The sequence below is a fragment of the Danio rerio genome, chromosome 24, assembly GCF_052040795.2.
Source record: "Danio rerio strain M-AB ecotype USA chromosome 24, GRCz13ab, whole genome shotgun sequence".
NCBI lineage: Eukaryota > Metazoa > Chordata > Actinopteri > Cypriniformes > Danionidae > Danio > Danio rerio.
Window position 1 is genome coordinate 11,945,001 of NC_141044.1, and position 27,055 is coordinate 11,972,055.

The window sequence follows — 27,055 nt, forward strand, 5'->3', positions numbered from 1 at the left end:
TTGTGTATTGCTATACATCCTGTGTGTTTTAAGCAATGTGTACGCGTTTAAGGTGCACAACTAATGTGCTCTGCGCTGGACTTTAAACCTGCTTTCAGCTGGTCAAATGCGCAGTCTATTTCAGTTCCTCAAAACGCCTCAAGTTCCTCAACGTGCCAACAATGTACTGTACCTTAATACACCTTTCTAGACCGAAACACCCATGAGTCCACAAAGTGGCGCAAATGGATTAGTAGTAATAATAGTGTAAGTAATGTGTTCACACTGAAAACTCTAAAAACATTAAGGGCACTTTAATTACCATGAGAGATGATGCAGTCATTCAGCTGCTAAAATGAAGTGTGTAATGATGGACACTTCACACACTCAACGACGGCAGGTTTGCTTGCGTAGCGGAAGGGGTGCGGAAAGTTATTCACATGTTGAATAACTTTATTTATTTTGGATGGTGAAAGCAAAATTCTCCTATGAGAGTGATTATAGCGCCTCCCGATGGTGAATGCGGCAATACTCACGGCAGGTATTATTTGATAATTCGGTTGTTTATTTCACTGATTTGGCAACCGTCAAATGTCATCAGGGAAACGGTTTTAATTTCTGCTTAGTAAAAAAACATTAGTGTGCCATTTGGGACAACACTACATACAAATACTATCCTGTTGAGTGTGTAAGTGCATAAGTACATAGTGCATGAGTGCAAAGTGTATAGTGTGCCATTTGGGACGCAGCTCAGGTCTTCTTCATCTGACAGACTGGTCATTTTTTAGATAAAACTGTGAGTCCCCCAACAAAACAAACAAGATAAGTCAGGTTTAAATCCTGCCATAGCAGTATTGTTATTATTATATTTTATTTATTTTTGTAAATTTACATATCACTTCAACATATTTTTTGAGTGAATAACAAATATAGTTAAAATTGATAGTAAAAATTTAGCAGAGCCAGCCCTAAAAGTAAAGTACGTTTTGGACCTTACTTTGCTAAACTAATATAGACAAATGAAAAGATGCAATGAGGCCAGTTGTTGTTTATACTGAACATCTCTAGATGAAATTCATTCATGAGTAACAACAAATACTAACATTTACATACATATTAAGCCATATCAACATTACACACACACACACAATTCCATACTGCTAAACTGACACTCAAGAGGAAACATTTACTGATCATTCAAAATAGCAGACCAAAAGTCCAGCCTGCATGTACGTATTTGAAAACAAGATCATACAGCTGTACAGGCATAAACCATTTGCCTTAATGTCATAATTCCATGATGATGTACTTTGGGGCTGTGCATGTGACAGATAAGCTGCTTTGTGATCACTGATGATACAATCCAAAGACAGATGGGACTGGATAAAATGGTGTTTTTGGATGGTGATGAATATTAATATTTGTCCTTTTAATACTACTTTGTCATTTAAATACCAAAATCTAGTGTGCATTATTAAAATCAACAAAAAAATTCAGTTGGTTATTGCTGTCCCAGAAGCAGCACATGTGCATATTGACCTTGAAATCAAAATACGATGCATGCTAATTTCTCCACATAAATATGCAGCACCACAGTGACTGGCTTGCTCCCAGTGAATGTTCCAGATAAAATAACTAAAAAAAAAAAACAATGAAAAAGAAAATTTAAATAATCTAACAGACTTTGACTACATTACTAAAAATTATTTATTTAAATATTAAAGGGCACTTGTTTTACACTTTTTTTCAAAATGTATTACAAGTCTTTGGTGTCTACAGAATGTGTTTGTATAGTTTCAACTCAAAATACCCATCAGAGTATTTACTTTACCTTTATCAATATGGGTAATTTCAGATATTAGAACTGAATTAGAGCTATTCTGTATTAGAGCTGTTCTTGTTGCTGTGCCTTTAATGCAAATGAGCTAGTTCTCCCCACCCACAGTTCCCTGTGCGTATCAGAGCCCAGTGGTTCCCCGATGATAATTTGATGCATTTGTTGTGGAGTTAATTTAAGCCTTTCTGCTTCTATCACATACAATGTTGTTACAAGGTTTGTGTGTTCGTACACACGCATATGTTTAACTTTTCACTGTTTTGCATGCCAAATGTAACAGGATACATGTCAATATACACTGATGTATCTGTTATGTTAATGTACAAAATAAACCTGATTTAAGCCCACAAACCAAGAGTGAAGCAACTTTTTCTATAATTGTACTGACACTTTGCCGCTGTGGTGATGAATGACACACCAAGTTTACACAGCAACTTTATTACAAACATACACTGTCCCAGTTGCTTTGTACAAGTCCTGTCTTTAAGTGGCTGTTAATAAATCAATTCAGTGGTTGAAAAAAAATGCACACCTAAGTCAAACTGCAATGTGCCTCAAAAGGGGAGGATTTGGATCCAGCTTAAATGTCAGAAAATTAAAAAAAGAGACTTATTGTCTTTATTTCTATCCAATATGACTGTGGACACCCTATACCTACACACAGTTCTGTCCAATTATTATTAATTATTAATAATAATAATAATAATTGTTATAATTATTATTATTATAATTATTATTATTATTATTATTATGTATTCACGGCTAGAAAACATTATTTGTGCAATCCAAAATATTACATTGTTAACTATAGATTTACATCGAAATAATATTTAATTCTATTCATTCATTTTTTTTTCAGCTTAGTCCCTTTATTAATCTGGGGTCGCTTATCCAGCATATGTTTTATGTAGCAGATGTCCTTGCAGCTGCAAGTCCAGCTGGACTTGTGGGGGAAACCGAAGCACCTGGAGGAAACCCACGCAAACACTGTGAGAACATGCAAACTCCACACAGAAACACCAACTGTCCCAGCGGAGGCTCGAACTATCAACCTTTTTGCTGTGAGGCGACAGTGCTTTCCAACACGCCACCGCACCACCCTTTATAACATTAATGATAATATATTTATTATTACATGATGAGCATAAGAAACTTCAAAAACATTTGAAACACTACCTGCCCTAAAACCTTTCAAAAGTCAAATGAATGAATGATGTTTTAATTGTGAGAAATGAGAATTCAGTTTTAATCAACAATGAGGGTAAAGAAGATACAAATAATGGGAAATGTGCTCAATTTAGGGATGGACGATTTGGCAAAAATTTCTTTTTATTTAAAGAAAAAAACTTTTCTTTAAATAAGAAAGTACAAAAAAAATGTGTGTTCTCTTTTTATTTGTTTTTAGCCTTTACAAACAGATTATATATATATATATATATATATATATATATATATATATATATATATATATATATATATATATATATATATATGTGTATGTAATTACCTAATCAAATTAAAAGGTTTAACATAAAATAGTTCTTAGAACACATTTTCATTATTTAACATGTTTAATACCTCTATTAATCACATTCTTTCTATTTCATCAGCTTTGCAATAACCAGATTCCTGAAAAATATGTTTGTGAATTTTATTTTGTAAGCACCAATGCATTAAACTTTCCTTTCTCATCAACTAATTTGTCTGCATTCTTACTTGTGGAAGCTTGTTCCCCCATATCTGTATTCAGGGCACTCATTTTGTAGCTTTCTGCGACGGTGCAGCTTAACCAACTTCTGAGCGCTCGCAGTCGCAGCGTGACTGTGATGTACGCAGTGGTGGAAAGAGTACTGAGAAATCATACTCAAGTAAAAGTACCATTACTTACGTAAAAATGTAGTGTGAGTAGAGTAAAAGTATTTTAAGTAGCCAACATTCTTAACCAACGTCATTTTGGCATCAAATCAGACACTTCTAAGATTTTCATGGAAAAACAAAATGAAACATCCCCATGACACTGGGGTAAAACTTCATTCTGACGTCATGTTGACATCTTGTGCCTGCTGGGTGTTTAAGGCCATTTCGATCATCATACAAACATCCGTCATCTTATCAGTGACATGCGTCTTAACAGTCTCTGGGTCAATGCATGTAAAGATTTTGTCCATCTTGTACACTTTTAATGCCTCCAAACAGTTTGCTGCAAATAAAAAGCGCACATGTTTTGAGGTAGGGTTGGTTATCGTTTGGGGTTATTTCAATACCGGCGCTAAATCGATACTTTTAAAACGGTACTGGTGCCAAAACGGCCACAAAATTATTTGACAAAAATATATTTTAATCATTATAATTGAACAAGATAAATATATATTTATAATAAGCTTAAAGTAAACATAAATTCATATATTATATATTTGAATTGCATTACTATATATCTTTTGATCCACCCTATTTTGAGGTAGCTCATGATGCGATTTACCTTCTATGTGTTATTTGATTGGACGGGAATCACAGGACTGATTTTTCTAATCCCGATAGACAAGAAAAAATAAAGTAGTGACTGCAGTTTGAAGGAAAGTAGTGGAGTAAAAATACAAATTACTGCACTAAAAATGTACTCAAAGGAGAGTAAAAGTACACATTTTTAAAACTACTTACTAAATTACAATTCCTGAGAAAAACTACTCAATTACTGTAATTTGAGCATTTGTGATTAGTTACTTTACACCACTGGATGTACTTCATCATGCAAGTGACATCACACTTGCATGAGATCTTATATACATATTATAAAACATACGTATGCAAATGTAAATCGAAATACCAGAAATAGGTTTAAAAATCATATTAAAGGTTTTGAAAAAAAAATCTATCGCGATATATATTGATATCGAATTATTGTCCAGCCCTAGCTTAATTGATATTAGAATAATGTGAAAATGAATTCTTAAGATTAGATTACACAGCAGTTGAAAAATGAGAGGTGCAGAAGTCCTCCAGGGTATTGGCTAGTGTAAAGAGTGCTGAAACAGTGGCATTAAAGGTCAGTGTGAGTATCTTTTAATGTGACCTGAATGGAAGAAAAAAATCAGCTTCAGTGTCCATTTTAAGACACAGCTATAACTGAATTCATGCATACATTCTAAGAGAAATTTACATAAAGAATGCAGGAGCACATTAACAATTTAAGACAACCAAACGAGGGTCTCACACATTCAACCGCACACACTGAGAAACTTATCTCAGCCAACACATGCAGAGGGCAATGGGTGCAAGTCAGGATTATCATTATAAAAGTGTTTCAGTGGGTCTTCCTCACAAAGCTTGCTTGCTTTAAACGTTTGCTCACTTTTTTTCTATAATTTTCTTGCCAATCTCACTGAAATATAAATTCAGCCACATAATAATGCATCTGCAAGGAAACCTACAGTACACACATATGCTGCTTCTTCATTAGAAAATTACTTGCAGAGCTCAGAAAGTGACAGACTGGAAAGGATTTTTAAGAGTAAGGACTTCAGCACCGGGGCGATGCAGTGGCGCAGTAGGTAGTGCTGTCGCCTTACAGCAAGAAGGTCGCTGGTTCGAGCCTCGGCTTGGCATTTCTGTGTGGTCCAAAGACATGTGGTATAGGTGAATTTGGTAAGCTTAATTGTTCATAGTGTATAAGTGTGTGTGGATGTTTCCCCGAGATTGGGTTGCGACTGGAAGGGCATTCGCTGCGTAAAAACAAGCTGGATAAGTTGGGGGATCATTCTGTTGTGGCAACCCTGGATTACTAAAGGGACTAAGCCAAAAAGAAAATGAATGAATGAATTAATGACTTCAGCACCCTGAGCCAAAAAAAAAAAAACATTTTAAAGTGTGTAGCTTTCATGCATTCATTTTCTTTCGGCTTAGTCCCTGTATTCATCAAGGGTCACCACAGTGGAATGAACCACCAACTTTTCCAGGATACGTTTTACACAGCGGATGCCCTTCCAGCTGTAACCCATCACTGGGAAACATCCATACACACTAATTCACACACATACACTATGACACAGGTGTCAAACTCAGTTCCAAAAGGGCCGCAGCTCTGCACAGTTTAGTTCCAACCCTAATTAAACACACCTGATCAAACTAATTGAGTCCTTCGGGCTTGTTTGAAACCTACAGGTAAGTGTGTTGGAGCAGGGTTGGAACTAAACTGTGCAGGGCTTCGGCCATCCAGGAATTGAGTTTGACACCCCTGCACTATGGCTACATATATATTAGTACAAATTACATTGCTACTTTAGTTTATTCAATTCACCTATACCACATGTCTTTGAACTGTGAGGACAACTGGAGCACCCACAGGAACTCTAACTCGCAACTAACCAGGACTCTAACTAGCGACCTTCTAGCTGTGAGGCAACAGAGCCAATCACTGAGCCACAGTGTCGCCTTAACAGATATGTGCATTACATAAACAAGTGTATAAAATGTAAAATCTATAATGTAATGTAAAATAATAAATAACAAACAAGCCATTTACTAATGTTCAGTGTTTACATGACAACATACTTTTTCAAATGAGCCACAATAATATATTTTTTTAAATAATAAACTTTTAGAAACAATAAATAACTTGACTTCTAGTTGATCAATTGGTATCAGAAGTGGCTTATATGAAAGGTAAAGGGAAAAAAAATTATCATGTCATGATTTTAATTATTCCGGTAGGACAGTAAGGTCTTTGCTTAGTCAAAAGTCTTGTCACTTAACATAACTAATTTATAGTATAGAATATAAAGTCATGGTGCAGTGGAAAAAAATGTATATTGAGTATGGCTCCCATGAGCTAAGATGACTGCATCCATACATCTCTACAATGACTTAAATAAACTTAGTTATTTGGAATGGCAAAAAAGCGTTTTTGCAGGACTCCCAGAGTTCATCAAGATGCTTTCGGGAACTTTGAAGTGGAGGCTGAAGTATGAGAAGGAATTTGCTGTCCTGCTGAAGAATTTGCCCTCTCCTGTGGTTTGTAATGTAATGGGCGGCACAAATGTCTTGATCTCTCAGGCTGTTCATGTCACCATCCACTCTGCATATCTCTCACACGCCCCTATACTGAATGTAACCCCAAATAATGTATTTCCTTCACCAAACTTAACTGATTTCTGTGAGTATCTTGGGTCTATGCAGGTCCCAATAGGTCCTCTATAGTATCTGTGATGATTGGGATGCAGTTCAACAGGAGATTCATCAAAAAAAATCTACCTTCTACCACTTTTCCAAATGATCAACTAGAAGTTTTTTGCTGCTTTTGTACCAAAACATAATTACAATCACCTGTTGACATTAACTGTTTAAAATCACACCATTGCTTTTTTATTTTCTTTTTAAATATATTGCAGGTCTGAATGACAAGAAAGCATGTATATTTACAAATGAAATGAAGTTAACCAGACAAACACAAGTAAACACAAAAAGACAAAAGTAACTTTGTAACAGCACAGACTATATTGGCAATTTATTTATTTTAATGTGTAAATGTTATATTAAATAATGTAAATGTTTCTCATCATAACACAGTTTGCAAAAATGTCTTCATGAGTGAAGTGTAAAAAGTGTAAAACTTTATTAGGACTTAGCAAATATTATATAATTTTGCATATGTACATTTTTTTCTATTACAATTTATGTAAATAAAATGACTCCCTTGAAAAAAGTCCCTTGCATATCTGAGTCCCTTTCTAAACCAGATCTGTAAAGCATGATCAATAAAGGATGGTGGAAACAATGCATTGGAAGTAATGGGTAATAAAGAAAGTGCTTGTTTTTGCTTAAAATGTGTCCTAAATTAAGCAAATTCACTCAAAATTCACTCAAATCTCTTTTTTAACTCAAAACAAAGCACCTTCCGGTCCCACTTTATATTAAGTGTTCCTAACTAATATGTACTTACATTAAAAAAATAAATACAATGTACTTACTGTGTTTATAATGTATTTGAGAACACTTGTGGTGCTTTTGAGTTGGGATAGAGGTTGGGTTATGGACAGGTTTGGTGGCATGGATAGGTTAAGGTGTAAGGGATGGTCAACAGTGTATTTACAAATGTAATTACAAAAGTTAATAACAGATGTAATTACAAACATGTATTTAATCAAGCATAAGTACACAGTAAATACATGTGTTTACATAACAAGTACATTGTAACAAACTATTAATTCCTATGTAAGTATATATTAGTTAGGGCCACTTAATATAAAGTGGGACCCACCTTCCTTCTGGCTGTGGGGATGAGCAGTTCTGAGAAAATTATCTCAGGGATTTTACAGTAGCAATTAAAACAATTATTTCCACATTGATGACTCAAAAGGGTTTAATTGTGCAAATACTATTTATTTATTCATTCATACATTCATTTTCTTTCAGCTTAGTCCCTTTATTAATCAGTGGTCGCCACAACAGAATGAACCGCCAACTTATATGCAGCTGCAACCCATCTTTGGGAATCACCCATACACACTCATCAATACTGCAAATTTAGCTTACCCAATTCACCTGTACTGCATGTCTTTGGACTGTGAGGGAAACTGGAGCACAAGGAGGAAACCCTCGCAATCGTGGGGAGAACATGCAAACTCCACACAGAAATGACAATTGACCCAGCCGAGGCTTGAACCAGCAACCTTCTTGCTGTGAGGCGAAATCGAAACCCACTGCTCCACAAGTCACCCAAACTCTTGGGTATATGGGCTTTAACATCTACACCTAACCTGTTGAGAGTGACTCGAGACTTCATGTGCAAGTCTGCAACCAGACACTATTGAGAAAGAAAAGACACACTAATCTGATTATTTGCACAACAGCACCACCTGCAGAACTGAATGATCCATCTAATCATGCAGCTTGTATAGAAGTGAGAAGTTGTTGATCAGATGATAAACCATAGGGGAAATCCACACAATAACACCAAATGTGGAAAGAGTACAAAAACTCATAATCGAGTAAAAGTGTCATAACTTGGCCAAAAATAAAGTGCAAACAGAGTAAAGTTTTCTGTTGTAAATCATACTCAAAATATGTGTAAGAAGTAGCTCTTTTGAAAGTACTCAAGAGTAGTGAGTAATGAGTATTAAGCTGTTATAAATGCTGATGTGTTTATTTGCAATGTGTATGTGTATGTAAACGTAACAATCTGTAGTCAGTATATGACGCCTATATGATGTTACTTTAAGATGTTTGCTTGGTGTTGGATTTTGGGCACTTTCCAACACAACCTAAAATCAACAAATCAACATCATTTCACATTGATAATACATGTCAAAACAGCATTGTCCTTAGATGCTGGCAACCTAAACCTAACCTAACATTAACATCTTATGATGTTTTGTCTCTCTCGGTCATTGAATGTAAAGATTTTAAACATCTTCTTGGACACTTTTAATGCTTTCAAATGCTTTTCTGCAGTTGTACAGTGTCCATGTGTTGGAAATGTTGAGTATGATGCAATTTACTATCTACAGTCTGTGTGATTTAATTGGACAGGAATTGCAGGACTGATTTTTCAGCTGAGCCAATCCCCATAGACAAGAAAAAATAAAGTAGTGGGAGCAGGTTGAAGGGAAATAGTGGAGTAAATGGTACAAATACAGCACAAAAATTACTCTATGAAAAGTAAAAGTACAAAAAGTTAAAAAGTAGTTTTAAAACTACTTAGTAAATTACAATTCCTGAGGTAAACTTCTCAGATACAGTAATTTGAGTATTTGTAATTTTTTACTTTTCACCACTGATTAACACTGACTTACAAACTTAACTAAGCCATTTCATGTGAATTTCAGCATTAACAACATTTTTAACATATTTTTCAAAAACAAGCTTTATTCTCAGTTATTTGATAGGAAAACATTAAGGGTGCTTTCACACCTACACTTTTTTTTCTGAACGTATCTCCTTTGCCCAGTTAGCGCTGTTCCTTTGGCATATGTGAACAGGGCAACCGCGCCAAAGTAATCGCTCCGAGATCGCTTGAGTGAGGTGGTCTCGGCTCGATTGAAACGAACCCTGGAGCGGTTCGATTGCAGTGAGAAAGCGATCCGATCCGAGCACGGTTATACCACAGTGTTTTATGGATATGTAATAGGCTTACGGCTATATGAAGAGAGAATTATGAGTAGGGCGGGAAGTTTCGTGAGTCTCCGGATGCCCGCAAACGAGTGATGATCTCCCGGTAATCTCGCGTCTCCCTCCCGGTCCACAAATAGGCATCGTCGCGCACCCTTCTCACCCCTCCCCACTGCGTCTCTCCTCAAACACGTCGCGCGCGCACACTCTGTCAATCACCACGAAACCACCACCTCTCCTGACAGCTTAGCAGGACGCTGCAAAATAAACCCTGATACTCTGACCAATGTAAGGAGAGTTTTCTTGCACGTGACTTGTTTTAGCTCTTTTGGTCTGATTAGAAACTTTGCAGTGTGAAAGTGAACCGCTCCAAGAGCAAAGAGCAACAAATGTTACAATTGTAATCTCTGTTTCACTGAACTGAATCGATTCACAGGTGTGAAAGCACCCTAAGATTAACCAGATTAACCTAAAGAAAATGTTTTAGATAATCAACTGAAATAGCACGATATAAGGTAGACTCAGACTTACCTCTACCATGAAAGTATTTTTAGCATCTCTCCACCACTCCAGCTACTCTCGCTAATACTACCCCAGATAAAGACAGGGAGTACGCTCTAAAATAGCTTTGGAAACCACTACATTTATTCACTGTAAATAGAACTTAAATACATTTTTATATGTTTTTTTTTTTTCATTTTAGAAATTTTTTACAAATTTTTTAGGGTTTCTACCTTTAATGGATAGTAGAGATTGTTGACAGGAAAGTAAATGGAGCGGAAGAGAGAGAGGAAGGATCGGCATAGGACCACAAGGCCGGAATCGAACTTGGGTCACCTATGCATGTGCATTTAAGAGAGCTTTTATAATGTGACTTTGGTGGCTCAATTGTTATTATACAAAGCTTTAAGTAAAATATTTGTGCACCAAAACGCCCCTTTGCATAAAAAAGGGTTGTTGGAGCTTCTTATGATTACAGCTGAAACACTTAAGTAACGTGTAATATTCTGACAGTGTTTTTGGTTCGTTCTTTCCTTGATCGAATGGGTTTTCTTTGGGTGCTTTGGTTTCCCTCACAGTCCAAAAACATGCGGTACAAGTTATTTAAATAAACTAAATTTGGAGTGAATTTTATGTTTGTGAAAGAGTGTGTATAGATGTTTGCACCTGGAAGGGCGTCCGCTGTGTAAAACATATGCTGGATAAGTTGGTGGTTCTTTTCGCTGTGGCGAACTCTGATGATTAAAGGGACTAAGCTCAAGAAAAAAAAAAATGAATGAATGAAGATTTTGGTTCCTTTTCAGATTTTTGAACATGTCATGACTCTATCAAATGTATTGCAAGTAGAGTAAAAGTATCTGGTGTAAATATTACTTAAAGTATGCGTAAAAAGTAGCCCTTTTAAAAGTACTCGAGTAGTGAGTAGTAAACTGTAAAAAGTTGATGCGTTTACAGGCAGTTTGTGCAGGGATGTGTAAACGTAATCTTCTGTAGTGTATCTAGTGATCTTCCAATATCCTTCCTTCCATTGTTTGTTGTATTGTTGTTTGCTTGTTCGTTCCTTCATTGTTTAATAATTCATTTGTTAGGTCCTTCCTTCCATTCCTTGTTTGGCCCTTCCTTTATTTGGCCCTTCCTTCCATTCTTCATTCGTTCCATTTAGTGATTGTTTAAGGCTGTTTGGCGATTTCAGTCATTATACAGTCAACATCCTTCATGTTCTCATCAATGACATGCACAGTCTCATCAATGAGATAAACAGTCTCTGGGTCATTGCGTGTAAAGATTAAAGATTTTGGACATCTTCTTGAACAAGGAATCACAGGACTGATTTTTCTACTTTAACCAAGCCCCATATAAGAAACTAATAAAATATTGACTGAAGGTTTAATGAAAATAGTGGAGTAAAAATACCAATAAAGCATTGAAAATGTACAAAAAGGAAAGTAAAAGTACACATTTTTAAAGCTACTTAGTGAATTACAATTCCTGAGAAAAACTATTGATTGCAATCATTGGAATGTTTTTTGTCAGGGTTCTGCCACTCTGGTCTTGTAAATTCTTGTTTTGGTGGCAGAACTCGGACACTACCCATGTCTGGTCCTGTTTCTGTCTCTGTGTGTGCGCGCGCCGTCGTGGGTGTACGCAGAGTGTGAGCGCTCCTGCTTGATGCGGCCGCGCGCGCGCTCTGCGTCACTCAGACGCGTGCGCTCTTGTACTCGTGTTTGTGTTTTCGTCTGTCAGCAGCGTGGTGTTTCATTCCCAGCGTCTCAGTATTGTTGGTTTCGGTTTTGGTCGGCGCTGGGATGAAGCATGCACGCTGCGTGTGTGAGCGCACGGTGAGTGTTTTCATTCATCGTGTGCTCGTGTCTTGCGTCTTTTGTCGAAGCACGTGGCTCGGTGTTTACATTGTGGTCACGTGCTTTTGTCGTGTGCTTCAGTGTTGTGTTATGTGAGCGCATGGCTTGTATTGTCTCTCTGTGTCATGCGCTCTCCCGTCTATTGTCTAGTCCCACCCTCCTTGTTTACACTGTAAAAACGCCAACTTTCAAAAAGTCCTCTGAACAAATATTAATAAGTTAACTGAATTTAAATATTTTCATTTGAAATGCTGACAAATAATAGTTAGTTTGTTCAACAAATATGGTGCTTCAATGTGAAAAACTTAAAATATTTCGTTGAACTAATACAAAATTCTTAGTTTTGCGTTGATGCGTGCCCTTCTTGTTGGCGCATGCGCCTTATAAGCTTCTGGCGCATGCGCAATTTACTTCCATAGCTCACTGCAGGGGGTACCTGTCACGTGCGCGCGACAAAACGAACCATCTTTCTTTCTGCGGAGCTACGTGTCAATCGTTTTCATAATCGATTGTATATAATTGTATACATGTTTTTGTGCGATGTGCTACCCATCTGACTGCCCGATCTATTTTACCAGTGTATTAATGATGTGAGAGACCGTGATAGAGCAGTTAAGAGTAGTGGTGGGCAAAGCGAGGCTTCGTGAAACACTGAAACAGTCGAAGCAAATGTGTCGAAGCTTCGAAACGTTTCGAAACCTCACTCTACAGTGACATTTAGTGGTCATTTTTTATATTTATTGCACTGAAACAGCTTCAGCAAAGGACGATTGAACAAATTGAGGGATTAAACCCCACTTTGTGAAAGTGGAATCCTTCAAGTAACATAGTACAGTGGTTAAGGTGTCAGACATCCATGCAGAAGTAGTAGGTTTCGAAGCCAGTCAGTAGCAGTTGTTTTAAAATGCTTTAATACCAGTTGGTAATGCTTTGCTCTTGTATCGTTTTGTTTCAACATTGGTCTGATATCCGAATAAACAATTTGTGAATAAATATGTCTTGTTTTTGTCTTAAAACAGGGTTGTTGCTAGATCAAAAACGGTGGCCTGAAGTTATCAAGAATTATTTATATTATTCATTAAATTTCCCATTTATTGTATTTTATTAATGTCTACCCAAACCCTAAACCCAACCATACTGTAAAAATATTTATTATTGTTTTACAGTGTTACAAAAATGATGCTAAATTGATGGCGTAACTGTAGCTGTATCCTATTTAGGCTACACAAAACAGAAACATGATTAAAATACATAAAACCATGATTTCGAAGTCGGGATTCGAACCCAAAACATCATGCTAAGCATAGAATCAATAAGCAAACCCACAGTGCTCTAAGCCATTTGAGACAGAGATAATTTGGAGACCTTGGCAGTCAAATTAGGATTCACCAGGTCTCGAAACGTTTCTAAGCTGATCGATGCTTTGAATCGCTTTAGTCACGTGACTAGGTGTTTCGAAACACTTTAGTCACGTGACTTGGGTGCTTCGGATCATGCTTCGGTGCAGTGATTCGAAACACTTGCGCTTCGGGATCTCGACACTGTGTCAAAACATCAGTTTCACGTCAGCCATCCCTAGTTAAGAGCAGGCCAACGACGTTTCTGCTAAATCATAGGTATGTATGTCTTTTTTTGTTGTCATCTAACGTTATATTATTTGATATGTTGGCTTTGATGTGCGCGTGTATCCTAATACGGAACTATTTGTTATAATTTAGCCGTGAGTTACTTGTTTCGTGCACTTGGTTTTGGCTATTTACATCAATAAAAGTTTAGAGTGAATGTATTTGAAACAAATAGCGATTTCAATCGAGTCATTTGCTTTAATAACTCACGATTAATACAATGAGTATCATATAACATACCAGATCAGGTATCCAAGTCAAATATAACATTATGTCCTGTTTATCTAGATTGCTGTCAGCATTGCGCACATCATAACCTTTTTTCCCTTCGAACCAGAGCCAGTGGAACAAACGGTGACGTGTTTAACTGTGTAATTTGTGTGAAAATCGTGTGATTTTCATGTAATTCATTGCTTGATTTGTTAGCTCGACTAAATGTCTATCATATTCAGAACAACTTGCTTTAACAGTCAGCTAGCTTTTATTTACATAAAAAATATAAAGGGCTAAATATATATTTTTCTTTCTTTTTGCTCAAAAGGACTGAAATATTGACAATGACATAATTCAATGCAAGATTTCCTTGAGGAGGTAAGACTTGCTATCATCAGTGAAATTTGACGGTCATTCACCAGCAGATGCAAGAAACCTTTTCTCTTTGCCCAAAAGAAGTTGTTGAGATTTAGCCAGGAAGAAATTAGAGAGAGATAACCTGGACTTTAAGGAAGAGGTAAGTCACTATATTGCAATTGCTTTGGTTTCATTCAAGGTAGTAATGATAATGCTAAAAATAACAAACAACATTATTATTATAGGTAATTCAAAATACATCTGTATTCAGCATTTGAACATTTAAATATTTACATTTACATATATATATATATATATATATATATATATATATATATATATATATATATATATATATATATATATATATTATGTTTAAAAATTAATATGTATGTTTTTTTTGTATATTGTAGATCTGCACAGAGTTTTCTCAGATCTGTAATGTAGATCTCCTGAGACAGTTAATCGAGTGACTTGATAAATATACAGCACCTCTCCTGAAACTCTACAGAAAAGAAGGGATTCAATGGGTCCAGAGATGGATACAACTTTAAACAAGATGGATGAGCAGGTACTCATTAAGATTTTTTTTTTCTTATACACCCGTCTGATGTTTTTAACATGTGCAACATATTTTGTCCTGTCAAGAATTTCATGCTCAGGTAATACAGTCTAATAAAACGTAATTGCAACAATTTAATTGTCCAGCCCTTTTGCATTAATTTTAATTGTGTCAAGTTGTGTTTTGATTGTGAGATGGAAGTAAGATAAATAACAGATGTTTCACTTGTTTTGAGTGACCATTTCAAATGAATACATTCAAAGAGGAAAATAGAAAATAATAGCTGTAGTTTTTAACTCAAAGTAATTGTCACATGAAACTAAACATTTTTCTAAATTTGCCAACACAACCATTATCAAATTCCATTGTATGGAAACCACAAAATTCTTTTTTAAAAATAAAGCCATGTGTTTTTTCAACAGCATGAATAAAATACTATGCTCATTTAAATGTACTAAGTACATTTTTACTTACAAAACAATAAGATTGTAAAACACCCTTTGTAAATGACTTTCCTTTAGGTCACTGATATTGTCACCGATCGAGAAAGAGCAGCTCTTGAGGGATTGCCAATTTTTCTTCGTAAAAATTCTGCTTGCTTTCTCAAGATATGTCTGGTAAGTTACCCATTTTCATACCCTATTCTACATTTATTAGTCTGCTTGGTAACACTTTTAATAGCTGCACGCTATAAATAATTTATTTAGTATTAGCGAATAGTTAATTTATTTTCTGTTAAGCATAACTCTACATGAAGTGCTCAATGATTGTATTTTTTTTAACTTTAATGATTCATTTGTATTACTAATTTAAGTATTGCATTATTTACAAACCAGTTATTTAAGAATACTTGGTGTTTTTAAGATCATTCAGAATGCTTAAGTACACGATTAATAAACTATTCAAATTAACATTTAAATATCCTAATATTAAGGTATGTAATAATAGTTACTTTGTATGTTAGTATATGCTTTATGAGCTTAACTTCATCCAGTTGTGACCTAATCTAAAGTGAGGACTATTTATGCTTTATAAATCCCTTTTGAATGACAATTAAAGGCTCAGTTATATTCTAAACAGGACAATAAACAACTTTCACAATTGAAACTGTATCAAATAAAAGTAAGTCTTTGCAATTTTATGTAAAATAAAAGTTTAAAAAATTGCTAAATATTAAAAAGTTGTCAATATATTGTTCAATTATTATATATTATAGACTATTCAAAGTGTTACTGTTTGTATGTACGAAAGTATTACATGTTTTTATTTTCTTTGCATAATAGTAATAACATTAATAAGTAGTAATTAATATTACACATCAATTAATTTTCCCATTACTTAATCTCCTATAAGGACACGGACCCTGAAGACCACAGCACCAGAGATTAAAGGATTGGAATCTTCACTGTGGTGGAAGATGATAATGGCACTTCTGCATCCCTGCAATATGTGATGAACCTCGCTAAAATCTTGGAGGAGGCCATAGTACTTCAGGATATCACACATCTGCCTGCAGCCTTCGCTTACTTGTTCAGCCTCTTGTATAGACTGAATATGGAACACCCAAAAGAACTCAAATATACTTTTTAAGTGATTCAGCATGTTTTATGGAGGTTGGTGGCACATGATCTGCGAGAGTTCAGTTCATTCATTCATTCATTTTCTTTTCGGCTTAGTCCCTTTATTAATCTGGGGTCGCCACAGCGCAATGAACTTGTTTTACGCAGCGTATGCCCTTCCGGCTGCAACCCATCTCTGGAAAACATCCATACACACTCATTCACACATACACTACGGACAATTTTAGCCTACCCAATTCACCTGTGCCACACGTCTTTGGACTGTGGGGGAAACCAGAGAACCCAAAGGAAACCCACGTGAACGCAGGGAGAACATTCAAACTCCACACAGTAACGGCAACTGACCCGTGACCACTTCCTAATGTGCCACTGTTTCAATGTTTTGAGGTCTGTTTTTGGACTTTATGTACTTTGTTGACAAAAGTGCAGTACACTTTAAAGACTGTATGAATGGAGTGGCTTTTAGGGTTTACTCTGATTAGATGATTGTATATTCACCTGGTTTGAGTGTTTAGACACACTAATAGCTTGGTTTTAGTAAGGTTGCCAGTTATGTTATGTTGAGGCAGTGTACAATCTTTTCAAATCTGGAAACATTCAGTACTAGTTGTGTACAAACTAGCCCAATGCTGAACACGGCTAATGTCAAATGCTGATTTTGTATGCAAATGTTTTGGATTGTGATTTGAACACAGTTAAAAATAAAAAAAAGTGAATTGACTATTCTTGTGTATTTAATTTGAATCCTAAAAATTAATAGTAAATGCATAATGAATCAGTTTGTTTTATTTTGTTCAGTAAACTAAAAAAATCTTGTTGGGTAAACATAATCATTTTTGTTCAGTAAACAAAAGATCTTGTTGAATAAACGTGAAAATTTTTGTTCAGCAAACAAAAGATCTTGTTGAGTAAACATGATAATATTTGTTCAGCAAACAAAAATATCTTGTTGGGTGAACATGACATTTTTTGTTCAGCAAACAAAAATATCCTGTTGGTTGAACATGATATTTTTTGTTCAGCAAACAAAAATATCCTGTTGGTTGAACATGATATTTTTTGTTCAGCAAACAAAAATATCCTGTTGGTTGAACATGATATTTTTTGTTCAGCAAACAAAAATGTCTTGTTGGGTTAACATGATATTTTTTGTTCAGCAAACAAAAATGTCTTGTTGAATGAACATGATATTTTTTGTTCAGCAAACAAAAATATCCTGTTGGTTGAACATGATATTTTTTGTTCAGCAAACAAAAATATCTTGTTGGGTGAACATGATACTTTTTGTTCAGAGAACTAAAGAATTCAACAAAATATTTTGAGTTCACTGGTCTTCAAACCCTGTATGTTGAGTTAACTCAAAAAGCTATGTGTGATAGGTTGCCTAATTATTTTAAGTTTACTCAACTTTTTTTTTTTACAGTGTACTCATTATTAGTTTGTCATGTTCACCTGTGTGTCAATTTACTTTTTGCTTTATAATCCCCCTCATGTTTTCAGTCCTTTGCCAGTTCGTCGTTATTTCCATGTCGTGTGCTATCCAGTCCTGTTTGTCCTGCCAGCCCATCCAAGTTTGTTTGAGTGTTTGTTTTATAGTTATGTTTTTCCCCCTCGGGGTGGTTTTTGTTCTAATTTTGTTTTATTTTTATTATCAATAAATCATCCTGTTTGCACTTGAGTCCTCGCTCCCTCATCCTTCCTGAACCCTGACAGTTTTTAGTTTGTTACTTTACACTACTGATGTCATACCAGACTTTGCAAACCATTCAGGCTGTTTATTACGAGTGTGCTGTGAACTGAAATCCTTACCCAGCCTTACACAACCTTTTTAGGGCAGCCTTGATAGGTCATAGAATGGCTTAAATCCAGTTACACTTTAATATGTATCCTTTAAGTCCAAGCTCTTAGAGAAATAAAACAAGATTCTGAATACTTGGACTAAATTCTATATAGTGACAGAGCTCGCTGCTGGGTATGAAAAACATCTAACTCTTCCTTTGGCCTCTTGGCCTTTTAATGGTTTGTTTGATAGGGGCTGGTGGAACTGTGCTTTGATACAATTGCTCTTCAGTGGATAGGACTTCAACAGTGACATTTGTATTACAATGAAATAAATTAAACTGAACTTCAACAGCAACTCTTCTTCTTCTTTGGCCTTAGTCCCGTATGGTTGTGGGGTATGCTCTTTGGAACAAGTCCTCCATTTTAGACTTGTAGATTTGATAACGACTTTTTTACACATTCAGGCCTGCCTGTCATCTGGGCCTGTCAACCTCATACACACCTCCCCAATTCACCTGCAGCATGTCCTTGGACTGTGGGGGAAACCGGAGCACCCAGAGGAAACCCACGCGAACACAGGGAGAACATGCAAACTCCTCACAGAAATGCCAACTGAGCCAAGGTTCGAACCAGCAACCCAGCTACCTTCTTGCTGTGAGGTGACAGCACTACCAACTGAGCCACTACTTCGCCCTGAACTTCAACAGCAACATTTATGCTAAACTGAATTGAATCAGTTTTATTTTCGTATTTGGACTCTCTAAAGTTATTAACTACTACTCAGTTAATATTATTATTTTATTTACTTTAAATATAAAAATTTGCTTTCAGAAAAAAAGAATAGCTTTTATTACAGTTAAAAGCACAGTTCCCACAACTATTCCTGAAAATTCTATCATCAATTGCTCACTACTCTTGCTGTGTGTATTGGTGAATTATTATCCTTTACAAGGCACTGCCTTCAGGATCCAATGTTTGAACCATTGGGTGCACATGGTCCTCCAGAATGGTTCAGTAGCCCTTAACAGTGACGCACACAACTAGCACAAGTATTAAGGCTAGGGAATGCCATGATAAACCATCAATGATCCACCCTCATGCTTTACTCTGTGCATGCAACAGTTTGGGTGTTAAGCTTTTTTGGGGCTCATCCACTTCATAACTCGGATGTGATAAAGACAGTGAAAGTGGACTCAGAGAACAATACATGTTTCACATTGTCCACAGGCCACGATTTTCACTGCTGGCACCATTGACAGCAATGTTTGGCATTGTCTATAGCTGCCCAGCCATGTATATTGACCCCGCGGAACTCCTGGTGAACAGTTTTGGTAAAAACATGAGAGTTGAGGTACACATTTAATTCTGCAGTGAATTAAATTACTTATAATTACTTAATTTAGTAATGAAAAAATAATCATTAACAAACTATAAAAATACAATCATTAAGCACATTATGCATGTGCTAGTAAGTCAAGAATACAGCTTTTGTATCTGTAGTTATAAACTGCTTATTAATGTCCATTATTCTAGAGTTAATGCTTTACAAATGATGAATTAAATATTGGCAAATAATTAGAAAATAATTCACAGTGTGAAGTTATTATTGTGTTACCGTTCATCGTGAACTTCCATAAGAATAACCTTGGTATGTTTGTCAGTCAATCAAATTCAAGCATTGAACTGCCTTGTAGAATATATTTCGATAATAATTTCTACTGTATATGAACCACCAGGAGCTACTGTTCTCTACTAAATGATGAACACATAAGAGAATATAAGTGCGCCAAATTTTCCTTCCTATACACAAGGGATTCTGTACATTAGAAGGAGAAAATCAATAACTTTTTAAAAAGCTCTAAGCAAAAACTAATTGACAGTGCACAGGCGCAAAACAAATGTACTTTCTATCATTGAGGCCCAGTTTTCCCAGGTCACATTTATTTTCTGCATGAAAATTAAAGTCATTCTACTTTGTTCTTGGTTTGACACATTCACAGTCAAATGAGATCACTGCAGTTGCTTTCTTTATCTTATCCTTGAGCCAAGGACCACAAGCTAAACTCCTGTTGCCATAGAAATTCACAGACCTGACTAAGTCAGGGTGAGGCTTCATTGTTACTGAAATGTGTCAGTATGTGTGAAATAATCAGTCAGACAGTCAGCAACGTGTCTGACCCATATTGCAGTTCATTTTGCAGAGAATATTATTTTAAACAAGAAAAGATGGTGTAACCAGCAAGTTGAATTAGGAATCAGAAATTTAACAGATTCCATGGACTTGGTCTTATGGGTAATGAAAGGTAATTAATGTAATTATAAGTTTTAAGTTGAACATAGTTGAATTGTACATACAAAAGAAATCAAATTCAAAATTTACATTCAAAAGAAACCAAGTTACTTTTGTATATTATAGCACATTATACACATTATTTTGTCAATGCTTTTGAAATACTTTTTTGAAATAAAATTAATCATCATTTCTACAAAATATGAAAAGGTGCAACTGTTTTTAAACACTTGATAATAATAAGAACTGTTTATATTGGATGAATTAGGCATAATATATCATAAAAAAAATTATTTTACATTATTTTCGAAAACTTACAAGGTTTTGTATAAGTTGTGTAATCTTTAATCTTTTTTGTTAATGTTAATTAATGTTTTTTTTTTTTTTAAAAAGATCATCTTTAATCAGAAATTAGGACAAAACAGATACCAGAGAAAATAACATGTTAGTATTAAAAACCAAACAAAAAAGAAGGCAAGAAGAGTACAGTAAGGGAGCTTTTAATGAAGCAGTTAACAAGTCATTGCATGGGCTGAACATAAGCTACAGTTTGTTTTTTCCAATGATATTCCCAGAAGAGAGTAATAAAGCCTGTGTTTATTTTGCTAAGATGATTTAGGGTAATACAGTGCAAAGCGATTTATTTATCTTTTATTTAAAAACATCTTACGAGCATAATAATCATTGCACAAAATCCGAATCTGCATCTTCTGAATCGACTGAATTGTGTTTTTTTTACTTTTTGAACATTTTCTGCCAGTCAATGATAATAATAATAATAATAATAATAATAATAATAATAATAATAATAATAATAATTCATTCATTTTCTTTTTCGGCTTATCATCTTCAACTTATCCAGCACAACTTATCAGAGCGGATGCCCTTCCAGCCACAACCCATCCCTGGGAAAAATAATAATAATAATTTTGTTATAATTTTTTAAATAAATTTTCAAATATATCCATTCACAACCCCTATAACCCTTAACAAGAACAGAAAAAAAAAAACAATTTTCAATTACTTTAGTCTACAGTAATAACAATTTAAGATATTAAGACATTTTAAGACCCTGCGGATACCCTGTTATAACTGAGCAAAAGGGCCATTTAGAAAAAAGCAAATCCACTAACATCATACTTAAAGGGCTCCTATTTTACACGTTTAAAGGATTGATTTTGAGTGTTCCTGTCCTGATTAGATATGTAAGATTTTTTTTACAGTAAATATTTATAAGGCCTGCATTTTCAGCATCAAATTGCAATTGATTACCATTCTCTGTGTGTCAAAGTTCTGGACAGAGAATCCAAAACAAAGAATGAGGTTAAGAGGGTTAAATAACAGGTAGGGGTACAGAGAGGCCTTGGAGGGAACAGAAGAATATAGTCCAGAGATGATGGCTGACTCTGTACCAGTCCAACAGTAAGACAAAGGATTCCAGCAGCACGGGACTCACAAATGGCAGAGCAGGACAGGGCCAGGGAGCACAAACACACAGCATACAAGACAAACACACAAGGATACTATTAAAGTGTAAACTGGACAAGGAGAATTGCTTCCTGAAGCAGGGACAAAGCATGAAAGAACAGACACAAAGGACAGGTCATAAAACACAAAACAAACCAGCAAAGACACAAGGGAGGAGAGCACAATATAAAGGGAGATATGCTGTAAGAGTACACTGTAAAAAAAATCTAACTTGAAATAACTTTTTTTTTTTTTTGGCAAAAATCAGTAAAAATTTCTGTACAACTACATTTTACACATTTACTTGACCTAAATCAAAATTTTCTTCATTTAAGTTAAAGATTAGTTTTGAGAGCAAAACTTCACCCAAAAAATCTTCTGCCGACTTACTTTAAGTTGAATTAATCTCAGAATTCCTCTGAGAATAAACCAACAACCTACTTAAAAATATAGGTTGCAGTATTACAAACCCTAACAACAATAACCAAATAATAGTAACACCAACAATAACATTAATGTCATTATCATTAAAAATAACAACAACAACTACAAAATGCTACTGCAATAATGCTAAAATAATTTTAAATTATTATTCAGTTATGTAATGTAATGTTTTGTTTTTTTTCTCACATTTATCTAGTTTGCTTTACAAAAAGAAACGCTTAGTGCAAGTGGACTGTTACTTTGTATTTAACTGTTATGTATATATGTATAGAAGTTTTTCCTCAAAAAAATTTAAATTCAAAATGCCTAAAAAGTAAAATTATAAATTGAACTTTTAAAACAACTACCCAAATGATAAATCAAATGCTCAAATGATCAAATAATAAATCAAACTGCATTCTTAAATAAGAAATCAAATGTATTTGATATTTAATTTTCATGAACAACTTAGTGAAATCCTGTAATAATTAAATGACAAATCAAATGCTCAGTGCTTAATTTGTGATATGCAAGGTCCCGGAACAGATCGGGGCAGCAGATCCGTGAAAGTGAAAGTGAACAGCGGATGGGGGAGGAGGGTGGTTGAGGAGGTGTATCCATAAAATGAGGTGCCGTTTTAGATTTCAGAAGTGATGGATGTGGATCCGGATCCGGCGTGTTCAAATTAAGCCCTGCAAATGCTCAAACTATAATTCAAATGGAGAAATCAGTTTCTGGATCATGATTACACACACATAGCTGGAAGCTCATAATGGACTGATTGACTATAAAGACGCCTCATTCACACAGACTCTTTGCTGAGTCTTGTTTTTCCCCTGTGAAGCACTACAAAGCATTTTGTCCTGTTTGTCCTAAAGGTGTTGAGTTAACTTAATCGATTTGTGTTGGGACAACATGAATGAATTGTGTGGATCCCTGCATTTTTTACAGTGTAGGTCAGTGAAACTGATGTTTTCAAATGTTAACTACATGAGAAAAAACAAAAGGACATAAGGATTATGAGTTTTTGTTTAATTTAAATTCAGTGATTTTAGGTTAGTGCAACTGATGTTTTAGTTTACCTCTCCAGAAAAATAATTACCTTATTATCTTAATATATGTTAACGCAACCAAATATTTTAAGTCAGTGCAGCTGAAAAAGGAAAAAAAAACATATAATAATATGTATTTTTTTGTTGTACTGGCTTAAATTTTCTAAATATTTTAAAGTATACATAAGAGTCAGGTGAAGGCACTTGGATGAGGTATATAGGAAACAAAGAGGGAGGAACAGAGGAGCTCATGGAAGACAAAAGCAAAAACTGAGCCATGTGCTCAGCCTCAGACAAAAGACAAACAAGCTATGTTTCTATCCACCTATTTTTATGCGCATTTTGGATGTGGGCATAAAAAAAATGGTTGATGGAAAAGCCATGATGCGCATAAATTTTAAAAAGTGCACATAAAAAAGTTTGGCGGATGCCCTTCCAGCTACAAATCTCTGGGGAAACATCCACATAAAAAAGTGGCGGATGCCCTTTCAGCTACAAATCTCTGGGGAAACATCCACACACACTCATTCACACTCATACACTACGGAATATTTAGCCAACCCAATTAATCTGTTCTGCATGTCTTTGGACTGTGGGGGAAATGGGGGCACATGAAGGAAACCAACGCGAATGCAGGGAGAACATGCAAACTCCACACAGAAACGCCAACTGACCCAGCCGAAGCTTGAACCAGCAACCTTTTTGCTGTGAGGCGACAGCACTACCTACTCCATCATTGCGTCACCCTGGGTACTTTTAATCACATTTAATCCTAATTTTCATATTAAATAATGAATTTAAGTATATCAAAAGCTTGTAAATTAAATTAAAGTGCTTTGATTAAAGTGGGTTATTGATAACATTAAAAGTAAACTTGATTGCATAGTAGAACATGGTCTCATGGTGGTTTGAAATAACATTTTAGCATCGTAAAAATCCACTTTCTTATTTAGCTCACACATTCCACAATAATATTAAAATGATTTTAAAAAGTTATAAGAACTGGGAATAAGTTTACACAAATTAGGGACTTTTTCAGAAACTCTGTCATAGCTCAGCTATCAAATCCTAAACACACTCTGAATGTGGTAACTAAACCAGACCTTACATAATTCCTGCACTGGCTCTTGTTAAATTTGTACATATTTTTTGCTCCCGTGGCCTATGTTTGAATAAAAAAATGCAAGATTTGTAGGTCACTGGTTAGGTCGTTGGCATTTATGGCCTTAGATGAATAAAAAACCTCACAGCAGCAATTGCCTCTGAGCTGCAAATAAAGTAAATAAAAGAAGATTTACGGTAAAGTTAGTTATGTATACATATAAAAACATTCAGCCTGACCCAAAAGTAAAACAGGTTTCATATACCACAATAGACAATCTAACTGTATCATTCCACTATTCATTCAGTTGTTTATCCAATAAATAAATAAACAATAATTATTGGAGTGGCTTTAAATTTTATTGTTATGTAAAACCAAGTGCTGTGTTGAAACTATAGTGCACTTACATATCACAGTAGGGATTTTACACATTTTTTTTCACCATCAGAACACCAAAACTGACCAAACTATCTTATAGTGACATGTAATAACTAAATGTTTACTGAACTCAACATTCTTGTCACAGTATGGGGGAGATTACGAAACAAGGTTAATTATTCATTGTGATTAACCTCTGCTAATGCTACTTTGCTGTGAAAGAAAGTCACATGTTAAACATTATCAAGGTTCTTATTATACATACAATAATAGTTGTATTAATGAAAGAAAATCTGAAACATCGCAGAACTGAAACACTGAAAACCCTAATGTTGTCTTTACTTAAACAATTAAGTAAAGCTGACTGAACATAACTTAAATTTTGCATTTTGGTCCTATCACTTAAAAAATATGAACAGTGTGCAACCTTTTGCACTGTGCAACCTTTTAAGTACAAGGAAACTTATTTTAAATCAGAAAACAAATGGCTTCAGGTATAATTATTCATCATAATGTGTAATAAATTTTCATAGTATATTATATTACATAAACACGCACACACACATAAGTAGTTCATACTTAAGTAGATTATACTTAAATTGTTTAGTTTACCAAACTTAGTACTAAGTTTGGTGAACTGAACAATTTAAATATAGTCTACAAAACCTGCAAGTTAAATAAACTTAAATATGCAAGTTTTGGGAGACTCCATTACTCAATTAAATTGAGGCAATGAGTTTACTCAATTAATTTAGTTCAGTCAACTTATTAGGCTTTTCAGTGAATATTTTATTATGCATAAACAACACTGCTATGCTATTAACCCTGGAAAGTGCCATTTTAAGCATTTAACACAGTGTTACGTTAATGTAGATGATTATTGCAGATTAATCTAATTTTACAAATTAGATGGAAAATCAATAACTTTAATAGTTGCCTAACATAGGATTATATAATCTGTATTTACAACATGTCTTTATTTTCCCACACGTAAAAACACTAGACATCTAAAGTTAGAAATAGTCATTGTAGAAACCTCAAGACTTATGGTGTGGTAAACTTTATTAACAAAAGCCATAATTGTTTTTTCTGTACAATTAAAGAGAAGAGTCTCCTTTTGATGTGGGTTACATCTAAAACACATTGCAAACAAATGGGAAAACAGAAAAGTAGCGACTAAGTGGTATTTGGAATCTCTGGACTTCTGAAGATGTGCTTACAATATAAATTGAACAAGCATGGTTGCCGATCATGTGGTTTTCCTGGTTTTAACTGATCAGAACATGCTTTTTAATGCTTGTCAATGAATAATAATTGAGTGTAATAATATTGCTGTAAAAAGGCAAATACTTATCTTACCATTTTAGCTAAAAAAGAACAGCAGTAGTAATACTCAGTGGCGGATTACCATTTATAAATAATAATTGTAAACAAAGATTCATGTATTCAGATTCACAAATGCAAAGCACTTCATTAAATGAAAAAATGTTTTCGGACTATGTTGGATTTAGGTAATTGCAACAATGATTTGCATGAAAGGGTATATAAGAATAACACGTTCATTTAAGTATTTTTAATAAAAGATAATTGACTATTAACAAAATTTATTTAAAAGTAAAAAGGAATTATATTACAAACAAACTCCCATGATGTTATCACTGTGTATACAGAATTTTGTAATAGAATTTTGAGGAAAATGGGTAATTTATTCTTTTGTCATAAAAAGCTGTAAGATAACAAAATGTTTAAAAAGCAAAGTGCTTTTATTTTTATGAATACACACTCACTGGCCACTTGATTAGGTACACCTTACTTGTACGGATTGGACCCCCTTTTGCCCTAAGAACTGCCTTAATCCTTGGTAGCATAGATTCAACAAGATACTGGAAATATTCCTCAGAGACTTTTGTTCCATATAGACATGATACGTAGCATCACGCAGTTG

General features: G+C 34.8%; 1 protein-coding gene and 2 long non-coding RNA genes across 4 annotated transcripts in view; 1 reads left to right on the top strand and 2 right to left on the bottom strand.

Moving 5' to 3' along the window:
• The window catches only part of myripb (myosin VIIA and Rab interacting protein b), a 239,441-nt gene that overhangs the window by 178,166 nt on the left and 34,220 nt on the right, over window positions 1–27,055 (bottom strand).
• On the top strand, window positions 14,446–17,337 carry LOC147837976 (uncharacterized). The gene is made up of 4 exons (XR_015524806.1): window positions 14,446–14,634; window positions 14,888–15,045; window positions 15,558–15,653; window positions 16,390–17,337. It is a non-coding gene; the product is annotated as an uncharacterized LOC147837976 (long non-coding RNA).
• LOC147837977 (uncharacterized) lies at window positions 21,908–27,026 on the bottom strand. The gene is made up of 3 exons (XR_015524819.1): window positions 24,127–27,026; window positions 23,781–24,069; window positions 21,908–22,791 (listed from the first exon to the last, which is right to left on the bottom strand). It is a non-coding gene; the product is annotated as an uncharacterized LOC147837977 (long non-coding RNA).